We start from the raw sequence: 14,692 nt of genomic DNA, 5'->3' as shown, positions 1-14,692 counted from the left end.
GTTAGAACTTCCACTAGTCCCGTTTTTCACCATTCACAGGCCCTGGAGGCTTTCCTGAAGACTGGGGAGGGTGAAAAAATAGACCAACAGGTCTATCGGAAGTTGGAACTTCCACTAGGCCCGTTTTTCACCATTCACAGGCCCTGGAGGCTTTCCTGAAAACTGGGGAGGGCGAAAAATGGCCCAACAGGTCTATCAGAAGTTAGAATTTCCACTAGGCCCATTTTTCACCCTCCACAAGCTCCGGAGGCTTTCCTGAAAACTGGGGAGGGCAAAAAATGGCCCAAAAGGTCTAACGGAAGTTAGAACTTCCACTAGGCCCATTTTCAACTATTCACAGGCCCTGGAGGCTTTCCTGAAGACTGGGGAGGGCGAAAAATGGCCCAACAGGTCTATCGGAAGTTAGAACTTCCACTAGGCCCGTTTTTCGCCATTCACAGGCTCCAGACGCTTTCCTGAAAACTGGGGAGAGCGAAAAATGGCCCAACAGTGCTATCAGAAGTTAGAACATCCACTAGGCCCGTTTTTCATCCTCCTCAGACTCCGGAGACTTTCCTGAAACATGAGGAGGGTGAAAAACAGCCCAACAGGTCTATTGAAAGTTAGAACTTCCACTAGGCCCGTTTTTCGCCCTCCATAGGCTCCAGAGGCTTTCCTGAAACATGGGGAGGGAAGAAACAGCCTCCTCCCGCCCTCAAGAAGGCTGAAAATCAGCTGCCCACTGCGCACATGCACACTGGAGCTGACATAGGGCAATGACTTGCATGCCCTCAGATATGGCTCCATGTGCCACCTGTGGCACACATGCCATAGGTTCACCATCACAGGTCTAGAGTTTTTTTTATTATTATTATTTCTCTTTAAGAACCCAAACACAACAACGGCCCTACAAACACAAGGGACAATATTACAAATGGTCTGGGGGATGATGGGGAATGTAGTCCAGCACATGGGGTGGTGTGTGTGTGTGTGTATAGGCACATTGGATGAACATCACATGGTCTCTATACAATGTAGTTCTTCTGCCTTGAGTCTCCACAGATTAAAAGCGGAATAAGAATGCCACGTTTGGTTTTACTGGCTAAGGCGCCAGGCTAGAAAGTGGGAGAGGGGTGAATTCTAGTCCCGTTTTTAGTCGTGAAAGCTGGTATGGTGACTTTGGAGACTGGGAGTTCTAGTTACATCCTAGGCCTGCCTGAAATGGTTGGCTGGTTGACTTTAGGCTGATCGCCAGGCGACTGGGAATTCTATCTCGCCCTAGACATAGAAACATAGAAGACTGACAGCAGAAAAAGACCTCATGGTCCATCTAGTCTGCCCTTATACTATTTCCTGTATTTTATCTTAGGATGGATATATGTTTATCCCAGGCATGTTTAAATTCAGTTACTGTGGATTTACCAACCACGTCTGCTGGAAGTTTGTTCCAACGATCTACTACTCTTTCAGTGAAATAATATTTTCTCATGTTGCTTTTGATCTTTTCCCCAACTAACTTCAGATTGTGTCCCCTTGTTCTTGTGTTCACTTTCCTATTAAAAACACTTCCCTCCTGGACCTTATTTAACCCTTTGACACATTTAAATGTTTCGATCATGTCCCCCCTTTTCCTTCTGTCCTCCAGACTATACAGATTGAGTTCATTAAGTCTTTCCTGATACGTTTTATGCTTAAGACCTTCCACCATTCTTGTAGCCCGTCTTTGGACCCGTTCAATTTTGTCAATATCTTTTTGTAGGTGAGGTCTCCAGAACTGAACACAGTATTCCAAATGTGGTCTCACCAGCGCTCTATATAAGGGGATCACAATCTCCCTCTTCCTGCTTGTTATACCTCTAGCTATGCAGCCAAGCATCCTACTTGCTTTTCCTACCGCCCGACCACGCTGCTCACCCATTTTGAGACTGTCAGAAATCACTACCCCTAAATCCTTCTCTTCTGAAGTTTTTGCTAACACAGAACTGCCAATGCAATACTCAGATTGAGGATTCCTTTTCCCCAAGTGCATTATTTTACATTTGGAAACATTAAACTGCAGTTTCCATTGCTTTGTCCATTTATCTAGTAAAGCTAAATCATTTACTATATTACAGACCCCTCCAGGAATATCAACCCTATTGCACACGAAAGCCAGCAGCGTGATTTTGGTCCAGTTTGCTTATGGTGGGGAAAATAGGAGAGGTAGATCTGTTGGATATGTTCTCTGCCTTGCATTGCTTGTAAAAGTAAAGAGGGAATGAATGAATGAATGAATGAAGGAAGGAAGGAAGGAAGGAAGGAGTGAATGAATGAATGAATGAATGAATGAATGAATGAAAGTTAAAAATGCTTTAGGGAATTGATTTAAACAAATCCACCATACTGCAGTAAGAAACCACAGAAACTTGAAGGTAAGCTTGGAAGGTTAAATGCAAATATTTCTCTTCCTCCTTATATATGTGGAATTTATTTGAAGAAACATTGGACTTGCAACGGATGATAAAAACTTGCTGAATTTTCTTGCAAATGTTTTATTTTATTGGCTCTAGCTGGAGTTGGTAAAATGAAACAAGGACAGGAAAGCTGAGATGGTAGGTAGAATAAGCTTTTAATGTTTTATAGCCCTGGTGTTATGCCTCTCGCCCAGAATTAAGAGCCTGGCCGCTCGGCTATCTTGGGGAGAATTTTAAGGAAATAAAAGCAAACTATAATCCCAACCAAGGCACCAATCAAGCCTTTGGCAAACACAAACGAGCTTTTCTTACAATTCCTCATTCTTCCAGTCTCCGCAATATAACTACCTTCAGGTTTCAAAAAGTCAAATTTCAAAACACAGCTACTTCCTGTAAAGCCCAGATATCCCCCCCCCAAGAATTCTCATATTCTCTCTCTCTCTCTTTCCTTCTCCCCCCCCCTCTGCTTTTTCTAATGCATTTCTCATTAAACATAGAAACATAGAAACATAGAAGACTGACGGGAGAAAAGACCTCATGGTCCAAATATTAGATTTGTTCATTGTGCACTGTTTTACTATTGTTGTGAGCCGCCCCGAGTCTGCGGAGAGGGGCAGCATACAAATCTAATAAGTAAATAATAATAAATGCTGTCTCTTAAGGGTTTGTTATAGAAACATAGAAACATAGAAGACTGACGGCAGAAAAAGACCTCATGGTCCATCTAGTCTGCCCTTATACTATTTCCTGTATTTTATCTTAGGATGGATATATGTTTATCCCAGGCATGTTTAAATTCAGTGACTGTGGATTTACCAACCACGTCTGCTGGAAGTTTGTTCCAAGGATCTACTACTCTTTCAGTAAAATAATATTTTCTCATGTTGCTTTTGATCTTTCCCCCAACTCACCTCAGATTGTGTCCCCTTGTTCTTGTGTTCACTTTCCTATTAAAAACACTTCCCTCCTGAAACTTATTTAACCCTTTAACATATTTAAATGTTTCGATCATGTCCCCCCTTTTCCATAAATTTCTGCCAATTGTTCAGGCTTGGAGAAACTGTTTTGGGCATAACCGTCCGACTGATACCTGACTGACAGGTTTTCACCGAAGCGTTAAAAAGAAAATCCAGAAGGAAAAAAAATAAAGTGAGTTTTTGTTTTCAATCAACAATATGATGGGCATATAAAGATTGAGACTGGTAAGTGGGGTTTTATTATTATTTTCTCTCTCTCTACGGGTGAGCAACCAATCTGGTGGTTTAGTAGGACTCTTTTAAAGCCCTGAGCGTGAAAAAAGAGAGAAAGATTTCACAAGGCTTTTGGTAACCAGGATATGTGGCTTATCTCTGGCTTCCGAATGACTCTCTTGGCCATTAAATTTCACAGGGGCCTTATTGGCAGGAGGAAAACTTGTGGGGGGGGGCTTTTGGGGTGAGGTACATCTAATTCAGGGTTGAGGGAGTCCATACATTATATCTGTTATTCAATTGTTCATATTTACAGTCATTTTTGACAGTCTCAAAATGGGTGAGCAGTGTGGTCGGGCAGTAGGAAAAGCAAGTAGGATGCTTGGCTGCATAGCTAGAGGTATAACAAGCAGGAAGAGGGAGATTGTGATCCCCTTATATAGAGCGCTGGTGAGACCACATTTGGAATACTGTGTTCAGTTCTGGAGACCTCACCTACAAAAAGATATTGACAAAATTGAACGGGTCCAAAGATGGGCTACAAGAATGGTGGAAGGTCTTAAGCATAAAACGTATCAGGAAAGACTTAAGAACTCAATCTGTAGAGTCTGGAGGACAGAAGGAAAAAGGGGGACATGATCGAAACATTTAAATATGTTAAAGGGTTAAATAAAGTCCAGGAGGGAAGTGTTTTTAATAGGAAAGTGAACACAAGAACAAGGGGACACAATCTGAAGTTAGTTGGGGGAAAGATCAAAAGCAACGTGAGAAAATATTATTTCACTGAAAGAGTAATAGATCCTTGGAACAAACTTCCAGCAGACGTGGTTGGTAAATCCACAGTAACTGAATTTAAACATGCCTGGGATAAACATATATCCATTGTAAGATAAAATACAGGAAATAGTATAAGGGCAGACTAGATGGACCATGAGGTCTTTTTCTGCCGTCAGTCTTCTATATTTCTATGTTTCTATAAGAGCTTATAAATTTTCACGTGCCCATTTGTAGGAAGTCTGACAGATGAGAATATTTGTAGCTCGGGGTTCAACTGTGATGTTTTTGGTGCCCTCCGAGCTTGGGGGGGTTTCAAGCAGACCTCTCATGACCCAACTAGGTAATGTCATCAATGCTGGCAAGGACTGGCATTTTCTCTTAAGTTTATACCCCAATACAATACCACAACAGAGGAACAGTAATAAACAACAGCCCAATCAAATAGCCACCAAAACCACTCCCACCAACACTGACAGGGTGAGCCACTAATATATAAAAAGAGAACAAACCCCACTCCCTCTTAACACTGATGATGTTGCCAAGTTGGGTCATGAAACGTCTACCAGAAAACCACCCAGCTTAAAGAGCATCAAGGAATCCACAATAGAAAGTACTTAACTACCAGAATATGAGGAGAAGACTGATTCGATGGAGCGTCAAAAGCACCGTTGGTGCCCTTTACAGGTTCCCATGCTATCAAACCCATCTGCAAAGTTGGGTTTAGGCCACACACTCACTCCCGGCTTGGGAAAAAAACGAACTACACCCTTCTCTGTGGTTATATATATTCCACCTGCCCGGCATTGTGAAGGCAGGACACGAAAACACAGGATCTCCCCGCAAAGTGAGTTTTAATGAGTTGGAAGGAAGAGGAGAAGACAACAATGTCCACGGTGCAAAGAACCTGATGGCCAACTATTTTGAGGGCTTACAGGGACTCATCGCACCCAACTAGCGCTGGTAAGAACGAAGAACGTATCCATAACAGACAAGACAAGAATGGCAAGGAGCCCTCCGCCCCTTACCTGAAAGGGATAAGAACAAGGAACATAATACATAGAATAGAGCCTCGATGGTGCAGTGGTTAGAGTGCAGTACTTGCAAGCTACTTCTGTAGATCACCAGCTGCCAAGCAGTTTTGCAGGCTCAAAGTCGACTCAGCCTTACATCCTTCCAAGGTCGATAAAAGGAGGACCCAGATTGTTGGGGTATGCTGACTCTATGTAAACTGCTTAGATTAGATTAGATTTATTAGATTTGTATGCCGCCCCTCTCCGAAGACTCTGAAGAGAGGGCTGTAAAGCACTGGGAAGTGATATATGAGTCTAAATGCTATCACTATAATACTAAGAGTTGGGAGGAACATTGGAGGTCTTCTAGTCCAACCTCTGCTTGAGCAGGAGATCCTATATCAGTGATGGCGAACCTATGGCACGGGTGCCACAGGTGGCATACGGAGCCAAATCTGTTGGCATGCAAGCTGTTGCCCTAGATCATCTCCAACGCGCATGCTTCTGTCAGCCAGCTGATTTTTGGGTCGCATAGAGGCTCTGGGAGGTTGTTTTTGGCTTCCAGAGAGCCTCCAGGGGGATGGGGGAGGGCATTTTTACCCTCCCTCGGCTCCAGGGAAACCTTTGGAGCCTGGGGAAGGTGAAACTTGAGCCTACTGGGCCCACCAGAAGTTAGGAAACAGGCCGTTTCCGGCCTCCAGGGGACCTCCAGATGGCAGGGGAAGCTGTTTCCGCCCACCCTAAGCATTGAATTGTGGGTGTAGGCACTCGCGCATGCACAATAGTGCACACCCATGCTCTTTCGGCACCTGAGGGGAAAAAAGGTTCACCATCACTGCCCTATATCATTTCAGACAAATGGTTTGCTAGTCTCTTCTTGAAAGCCTACAGAGATAATAATAATAATAATTTATTAGATTTGTATGCCGCCCCTCTCCAAAGACTCGGCGCGGCTCACAACAATAATAAAAACAATGTTCCAGTGGAACAAATCTAATATTAAAAAAGAAAAAAACATATAAAAACCCCTCATTTAAAACCAAACAACGCATACATACCAAACATAAAATATAAAAGCCTGGGGGAGGTGACTTGAGTAATTTACAAAAGACAAGGAGGGTGGGGGCAGTTCTAAACTCCGGGGGGAGTTGATTCCAGAGGGCTGGGGCCACCACAGAGAAGGCTCTTCCCCTGGGGCCCGCCTAACGACATTGTTTAGTTGACGGGATCCGGAGAAGGCCAACTCTGTGGGACCTTATCAGTTGCTGGGATTCGTGTGGTAGCAGGCGGTTCCGGCGGTACTCTGGTCCAATGCCATGTAGGCATTATGTTTAAACAATATGCAGATTTCAGCATTTTTTCCCTCTTGTTTCTCTATGGAGCCCCCACAACTTCTGAAGGCAAGCTATTCTTTTTATTAATCGCTCTCTGTATTAGGAAAATTATCCATTGTTCTAGGTTGCTTCTTTTCTCCTTGATTATTTTCCATCCATTTTTTTTGTCTTGCTTTTTGGTGATCTGGAAAACGTTGATCCCCTTGCCTTTGTAGGGGCCTCTCAAATATTGGAAGACTGCTATCATATCTATCTCCCTTGGTCATTCTCTTCACTAGACTAGACAATACCCAATTCCTGCAACCGTTCTTTGTATGTTGTAACCTCCAGTCCTCTAATCATTTTTGTTGCTCTTCTCTGCACTCTTTCCAGAGTCTCAACATCTTCTGGTGACCAGAACTTGGTTGCAGTATTCCAAGTGTGGTCTTCCTAAGGAGAAGGCCTCCAAGACAGATGAGATGTGTGGCAAGAGAAGAACAATGCTTGAAGAGGTCTCTTGGCCAAGACCTGGGAGGCGTTGTCCAAAAATTCATTACGTTCCAAGGATGGGAAAAAAACTGGCAATAATTTATTTCTCAGCAGGGCTAAGATATCAATCGGGAATCTTTTGGCAACCTCTCCTTCGTCACATTTTAATATAAATCAATCTCACCTTCTACAGAGGTGCTTTTGTTGCAAACCCTGTGTTTTTTTTTTAAATGCCAAATTGCTTACCATTAAATCAAAACTCTTTTTCCTAGGCCAGAGAATTGCAAAATAGCTCCTCTCTCTCCTGCTATTTCCTTGAAAGTGAGCAAATTCACAATCTCTATCTTTCTTGATATATGATTGAAATTATAAAAAACCTGATTATTTTTTTTTACAAGAAACATCAGGTTGCATTGACAAAAAAATCCGCATTTCAACAAAGACGAACGGAGGAAAAACACCTTTCTCCCAACTGCCCAAGGCCATTAGCGCATACAAAGTACTGTATCTCTAGTCTAAAACTGAATTGGATCGTATTATTGACCTGAATGGGAATAAAAGTTTAAAATGCCTGTTCCTTCACAGGAAGCTAATAAAGCAGTACTGGGATTTTATGCTGGCTGTTTAGAAAAACTGATCAGGGACACCAGGAGGTGGTGGGGAGCAGTGGAGAGTTTGAACATTTGTAAGCGGTTAACCTCCCTTTGCCTTTGAGTCTACATGCAGAGAAAATCGGATTTAATGCATAAACATAAACCGCCCGGAGTAAAATTGTGAGCAGAGGTTTAACTCTTTAGACATGAGAACAGGCAGGGATATTGTGCTGCTGAGTAAGATCCTTAGCTTGAAATCAACTCTCTAGTAAGAGCAGATAATAAAACCTACCACCCTGTTTTGAAAAGGAGGAGGCCCAAGGATTTTTATGGGGGGAAAAACCCACACTGCAATTCTAAACAATTCCTGGAAGCAAATTCTCTCGCTCTTCCCCTTTAATACAATACAATATTACTTATTGATCCTTTCTACGTTTCCCTGCCTCTCTTCTATCATCCATCTATCATATCTATCATCCATCTATCTATCATCATTCATCTATCATTCATCCATCTATCGAAACATAGAAAACTGACGGCAGAAAATGACCACATGGTCCATCTAGTCTGCCCTTATACTATTTCCTGTATTTTATCTTACAATGGATATATGTTTATCCCAGGCATGTTTAAATTCAGTTACTGCGGATTTACCAACCACGTCTGCTGGAAGTTTGTTCCAAGGATCTACTACTCTTTCAGTAAAATAATATTTTCTCATGTTGCTTTTGATCTTTCCCCCAACTAATCTATCTATCCTATCTATCTATCTATCTATCTATCTATCTATCTATCTATCTATCTATCTATCTATCTATCATCTATCTATCTGAAAGTCACAATGCTCCATATAATGTAGCATATGTTTAAAATCTCTCGCTTCATTTATTCCTCTAATTGTTTCATTTCAGCAGGGAATCAGGCCTTTCTCAACTAAATTTTGACCTTTCGGCGATCTAAATGGATCAAAACGTTGCTGTCAGAGGAACCAAACAGAACTGGATGGTCAGCAGAAGAGATGGACCAGTCTTCCTAACAGGGCCTAATAATGGTTTTTCTCTTTTCCAAATGCAACTCGCAAATCTCTTTGGAAGGTTTCTTGTCAATATTTTGCTGGGTCAAACAACAATACAGGGTAACATTGGACGTATTCTCTAAAGACCATTTTTAAGCAATTAGCTTAAGGCTAACTGTTTAGGCTAATCTCCCCTTCTCTTTCCTGAATTAGAACCCCACCCAAGAGTGAGAAATGAGAAATAAAACTAAACCAAGATAGTAAAGAGAGATCAGATGCTTTAGCTAAAGAGATCTCAGTCAAAATAAATATTATGTTTCAGTTTTGGGCTGATCTGAAGCTTCTTTGAACTTGGCACCGGGATGAATACAACTCTTATCCACTCAGAACCCCAATACAATGTTGCTTTTGCTGGGAAAAAAAATGAAATGGCCCAATAGAGAAGCCACGTATGTTTACCAACGGACAGAACTGCACCTAACCAAAGCAAACAGATAAGAGAAGTGCAAAGCCTCTGGATGAAAGCAGAGGCGTTAAGAAACAAGGGCTTTATTGTTTGGTGCTTTGCTTGTTCGCTTTATCTCAGTTTTTTTTCTTCTTTATCTCGGTTTACTTCTGTAGCTATTCTTGCAAATTGAGCAGCTGTTGTTACCCTCTGCCAAGGATCCCATCTATTCGCCTTCCACCTCCTCTCCAATTCTCCTTGACCCTGCTTTTAAGAGCAATATATATATGTTGTATATAATTCTCTGTTTAGCTATCAGAATATATATTTACACACACACAGCTCAAAAAATAAAGGGAACACTCAAATAACACATCCTAGATCTGATTGAACAAAATATTCTCACTGAATATTTCATTTCCACAACTATTCCATTTGCACAACAGCATGTGAAATTCACAGAAGTTTGATTTACTTGAAGTTATATTCTATTTTTAAGTACTGTATTCCCTTTATTTTTCTGAGCAGTGTATATATCTCTATCTCTATCTCTCTATCTCTCTATCTCTCTATCTCTCTATCTCTCTATCTCTCTATCTCTCTATCTCTCTATCTCTCTATCTATCTATCTATCTATCTATCTATCTATCTATCTATCTATATATATATATATATATATATATATACACTGTATATATATATATATATTCCGATAGCTAAACAGAAAATTCTCATTCTCCCCCAACAATTACAGCTGGAGGCAGAAACCACATGCAAAATATGCCATGAAAAATATGCTTTTTTTCTCTTCCCAAGTCAGTTTTCCAAGGGATCCGGCTCTTAATAGTCGCAGCTCCTTCCATTTCAACACAAAGCAGTTTTTAATCTTTATTATCCTCCAAAATAACTCGGATCCAGTTCATATTTTGGCAACGTGTCACATATGTGTGCAGAGACGCAAAAACGGATTGCAGAATTGTTCCATTCCTGGCTAGCCACGTTTTGCTTAAGTGTCCTGGGGGTGCCTGGGAGGGAGGGTGAGGAATATCCCCCCCCCTTCCTGGAAACAACAACTCCGATGGGCTTCGAATTGCAAAATAATAATAATAATAATTTATTTTTAAAAATCCCTTTGCAAGAAAACTTTCCTGGAAGTTGAATCACCCAGAATAAAAGAGCCCAGCTGGATTCCAAAGAACCTTATTTTCAAGGAAATAAATCTCACTGGCCAAAACAACCCTTTCAAGGCAGTTCTGTCAATCACCTCCTTTTTGGTGGTGTGGAGGTTGCAGGGTGTCAGTTCTTTGCAGCACCCACCTCTGGAAAATCCATCTCTCTCTCTCTCTCCCTTCAAACCATTAATGTATTTTCCTCTCCTTGAGGAGGCGGGGGCAAGAGACGAAAATAAACCCATTTTTATTTTTTAGTTTTTTGATAGGAGGATTCTGCAAGAATTTGCAATTCAAGGGCATTTTTTTCGGAAACCCCCGTCCTGTTCGTTCCGCGACTCCTGCAACCCAAGTGGGGGAAGGTTTAAGCCTTCTTTGGATTCGTTTCTTCTTTCTCTGCCTGCCCTCCCCGATTTAAAACCAAACTAAAACAAACAAGAAGGGCATTCCACGGTCTACCGGATCGACTCCGAACCTGTACTCTGCAGGGCGAATGATGGGAGAAGAAAGAAGAGACGCGGCTGGGAGAATCTACAGGCGACGTCGGAAGCCCGAAAACGGGGAAAGAGGGGGTGGGGGCGCGGGAAGGAACCCAACACATCTCTCCTTGATTTCAAAGGCGGCCCAAGGGGTCTAGTCCGCCCATCAACCTCAGGGATCGCAGGGCAGAAAGCCCCCTGCCCCCCACCCCACCCCAAAGGCAGCGCTCCTCCGGCCCTGGCAACCCCCTCACCCCCGTAACAGCCAAACGCGCGGCGGCTCGCCACGTCTGAACGCGCCTCTCTCTTCCACTCACCGGGAGGCTGTCGGAGCAGCCGGCCTTTTTTCCAGGCGTCCAGACGGGTCCCCCGGCTCAAGAGCGGCAGAGAAGCGATAATCCACAAAGCGGGGAAAGAAAGGCGGAATGCCCGGCCTGGAGCGCCCCGCTCTCCCTTCCTCTCCGAGCTGGCGAGGGCGAGCGAGGCGCAGAGAAACATCCGACGGAGGCACCGGCCTCTGGGAAGCCGCCCGTCCCGGAGCCAAAGCGGGGATGGCGGTGGGGGCGGCTCAGCTTGCTCGGCTCCCCCCGCTCCGCGGCCCCTTTCCAAGACGATCCGAAGGCAGGAGGACAGCGGCGCGGCCGTCTCCGGGGCGCGCTTTTGCGCGTTTGGCGAGGCCGGGCGCAGAGAAACCTCCCCAAAACGAGCTTTGCTTCCGAAGCGATAAAGTTTCCTTCCCACCCCAGGACTGGGGGTCGCCGACGCCGCCTCCTCTTCTTCCTCTCTTCGGGCTCGCCACCTCTCCCACCTCCAAGATTGGCTGGCCGGCTGGCTCTAGCGCGCTCGAGCCGGCACCTCTCCAGGGCACCCCGCGCCGGGCTGCGAGCTCCGCATCGCCGCGGCCGGCTGGCGGGAGAAGCGGCTGGGGGCGTTCGCGGCGCAGAGCGAGCGGGCGAGGACTAGGAGGAGGAGGAGGGGAGGAGGAGGAAGAGGCGGGGGCGGCAGCCAGCGCGGCTCGGCCCTCCCCCAGCAACGGCGGTGGCGGCGGCACCCTCGGAGCCCGAGGCGCGCTCGCCTTGGCCCCGCTCCTCCTCCTCCTCCAGCGCCGGCCCTCGCCTCGGCCTGCCTTCCCGCCTGGCTCGCCTTTTGTTCAGGTCTGCTTGGAAGCCATCATTCCCAACCATGGAGGGGAAAGGAAGGAGGGAAAGAAAAGAAAGAAAGAAAGAAGAGGGAAGGAGGGAAGGGGACGGAGGGAGCCTGCTGGGCGAAGTGGCCGACTGACCGCCAAGCGACTTGACTTTTTTGCGGGGGGTGTTCTTCTCTTCTGGCGCCCCCCCAGATGCAATACGCCCAAGCGCGATCCAAGCTCCGCCCCCCCTTTTTCCTTCTTCTTCTTTCGCGCCCCACCCTCCCTCCGCTCCTGCTAATGTCTTCTGAAAGCAAAGCTGGCTCCGTTTCCCGGCGGCGGCGGCGAAGGACTGAAATGTAGGTAGCAGAGCGAGCGAGCGGGAGAAAGCGGGGAGGGGGACAGAGAGAGAGAGGGGGGGGGCTTTGAGACTAGGCGCGACTAATCCAGCCAAGAACAGCCGATCTCTCCGGCTCCGGTGGGGCGGGCGGTGGGTGAAGTGGACAGGGGTGGGGGTAGCAGGAGCCACCTCGTCCCTCTCTCCCTTCCCCACCCGACCCATCATCCCCGGCCTGCAGCTTTGTCCTCCCCCCGAAGCGCTTTGCAACCTGGCGAACAACGGGGAGGGGGAGAAGGAGGGAGGGGGGTGCCGGCGCGTGCCGGTGTTGGTGGGGCGCAAGGAGGGGAGGTGAAAAGGCGGCGGCGACCCCTCCCACCACCCCGAGCGCAAGGAGGGCCAGCCTCCCTTGGCGAAGGCCCGGTGCCCACCGAGGAATAGAAAGCCTGTGTTTTGCGGTGGGTCGGCTTGACCCTGGCTGGACAACTGCCCTCCGCCAACCCCAACCCTCAGCCTGGCTGCCTTTCAAATCAAATCTCCAAATTAAAAAACCCACAACTGGCCCCCTCCAGTATTTGAAAGGCATCAACCTGGCCAACCGATTTATTGTTGGTAGGGTGATGCCATTAACTTTCTCCAAATTAATCTTCCTGGTAGGGCAGGTTTGTCTTCTATAAACTATCTGGTTTGGCTTCGCAGCTCAACAAATCCGACACAGACTTCAGGGGAGAATCAGAACTACAGAAAAAACAATTGCTGTCAACCTGCCTCCCATTGAGGACCTGAATACTGTACTGCAGGAGTCAAAAAGAGGGCTGTGAAAATATTTACTGACCCCTCACATCCTGGACATCCTGTTTCAATTCCTACCCTCAAAATGACACCATAGGGCACTGCACACCAAGACAACTAGACACAAGAACAGTTTTTTCCTGAACGTCATCACTCTGCTAAACCAATGATTCCCTCAACACTGTCAAACTATTTACTACAGCTGCATTACTATTACATAGAAGATATTAACCTTCTCATAGTTGCTATCATGCATCTCCTCCCACTTATGACTGCATGACTGTAACTTGTTGCTTATAATTTAAATTGACTGGTTCCTAATATGACTGGTTCCTTGCCTTTCCCAAGCTCCTTAAAACCCACCTCTGTCGTCAGGCATGGGGGAATTGAAATTTCCCTTCCCCCTAGGCTTATAGAATTTATACATGGTATGCTTGTATGTATGAGTGGTTCTTTAAATTGGGTTTTTTTAGATGGTTTTTAATATTAGATTTGTTTACATTGTCGTTTTATATTGTTGTTAGCCGCCCCGAGTCTTCGGAGAGGGGTGACATACAAATCTAATAAATACAAATACAAATTTGATTGCTTATTTGTACCCTGACTATCATTAAGTGTTGTACGTTATGATTCTTAACAAACTTATACAGTATTTTCTTTTATGTACACTGAGAGCATATGAACCAAGACAAATTCCTTGTGTATCCAATCACACTTGGTCAATAAAATTCTATTCCATTCCATTATGAAGTTCTTCCTATTAGGCAGTCCTCAATTTACAACTGTTCATTTAGTGACCATTCCAAGTGACTGTTATCCTTTTTTCCACACTTAATGACTGGCGCAGCATCCCTACGGTCCCATGATCAAAATTCAGAGCCTTGGCAACTGACACCCTGTTTCCCCGAAAATAAGTCACCCCTGAAAGTAAGACATAGGAGAGGTTTAGTAGAATGGCCTAATATAAGGCATCCCCGGAAAGGAAGACGTAGGAGACGTTTCGTTTCGCAGCATTCCCGAATAGAACATATATAACACTGCGGTCCATAAATTACATCCCAAAACGCTGCATCAATCAATTTAAAACACATCCAACACGAATCCAACATGCGGCTGCGTGTTTGGATGTGTTTTTGCTGCAGCAGGATGCAGGATACAATTCACTGAAAAAAAATAAGACTTCCCCTGAAAATAAGACATAGCACATCTTTGGGAGCAAAAATTAATATAAGACGCTGTCTTATTTTCAGGGAAACACGGTACTTATGACCGACCGCCACAGTGTCCTGGGTTCAAGTGATCCCCTTTTGTGACCTCCTGACAAGAATCGCTTAACAACCGTCTGACCGACTTAACCCCTGCAGCGATTCGCTTAACAAACGCGGCAAGAGAAGTCGTAACGTGGGGCACGACTCAACTGAATCAATGTCTCGCTTAGCAACATAAACGTGGGGCTCCACTGTTGTCGTAAGTCGAGGACTTCCTGTAGTTTCTCTTGCCTCCTGAGTAACCACAAACCAGCCTA

The 14,692-nt window shown here is 45.1% G+C and overlaps 1 protein-coding gene and 1 long non-coding RNA gene across 2 annotated transcripts in view; one reads left to right on the top strand and one right to left on the bottom strand.

The window, feature by feature from the left end:
* Positions 1-14,692, bottom strand: part of FBRSL1 (fibrosin like 1) — a 499,240-nt gene that overhangs the window by 161,108 nt on the left and 323,440 nt on the right.
* On the top strand, positions 11,908-13,752 carry LOC139173135 (uncharacterized). The gene is made up of 2 exons (XR_011559988.1): positions 11,908-12,397; positions 13,075-13,752. It is a non-coding gene; the product is annotated as an uncharacterized lncRNA (long non-coding RNA).

Source organism: Erythrolamprus reginae, chromosome 10, assembly GCF_031021105.1.
Source record: "Erythrolamprus reginae isolate rEryReg1 chromosome 10, rEryReg1.hap1, whole genome shotgun sequence".
Taxonomy (NCBI): Eukaryota; Metazoa; Chordata; class Lepidosauria; order Squamata; family Dipsadidae; genus Erythrolamprus; species Erythrolamprus reginae.
The sequence above is the reverse complement of the archived record's forward strand: the minus strand, read 5'-3'. Positions and strand labels throughout refer to the sequence as shown.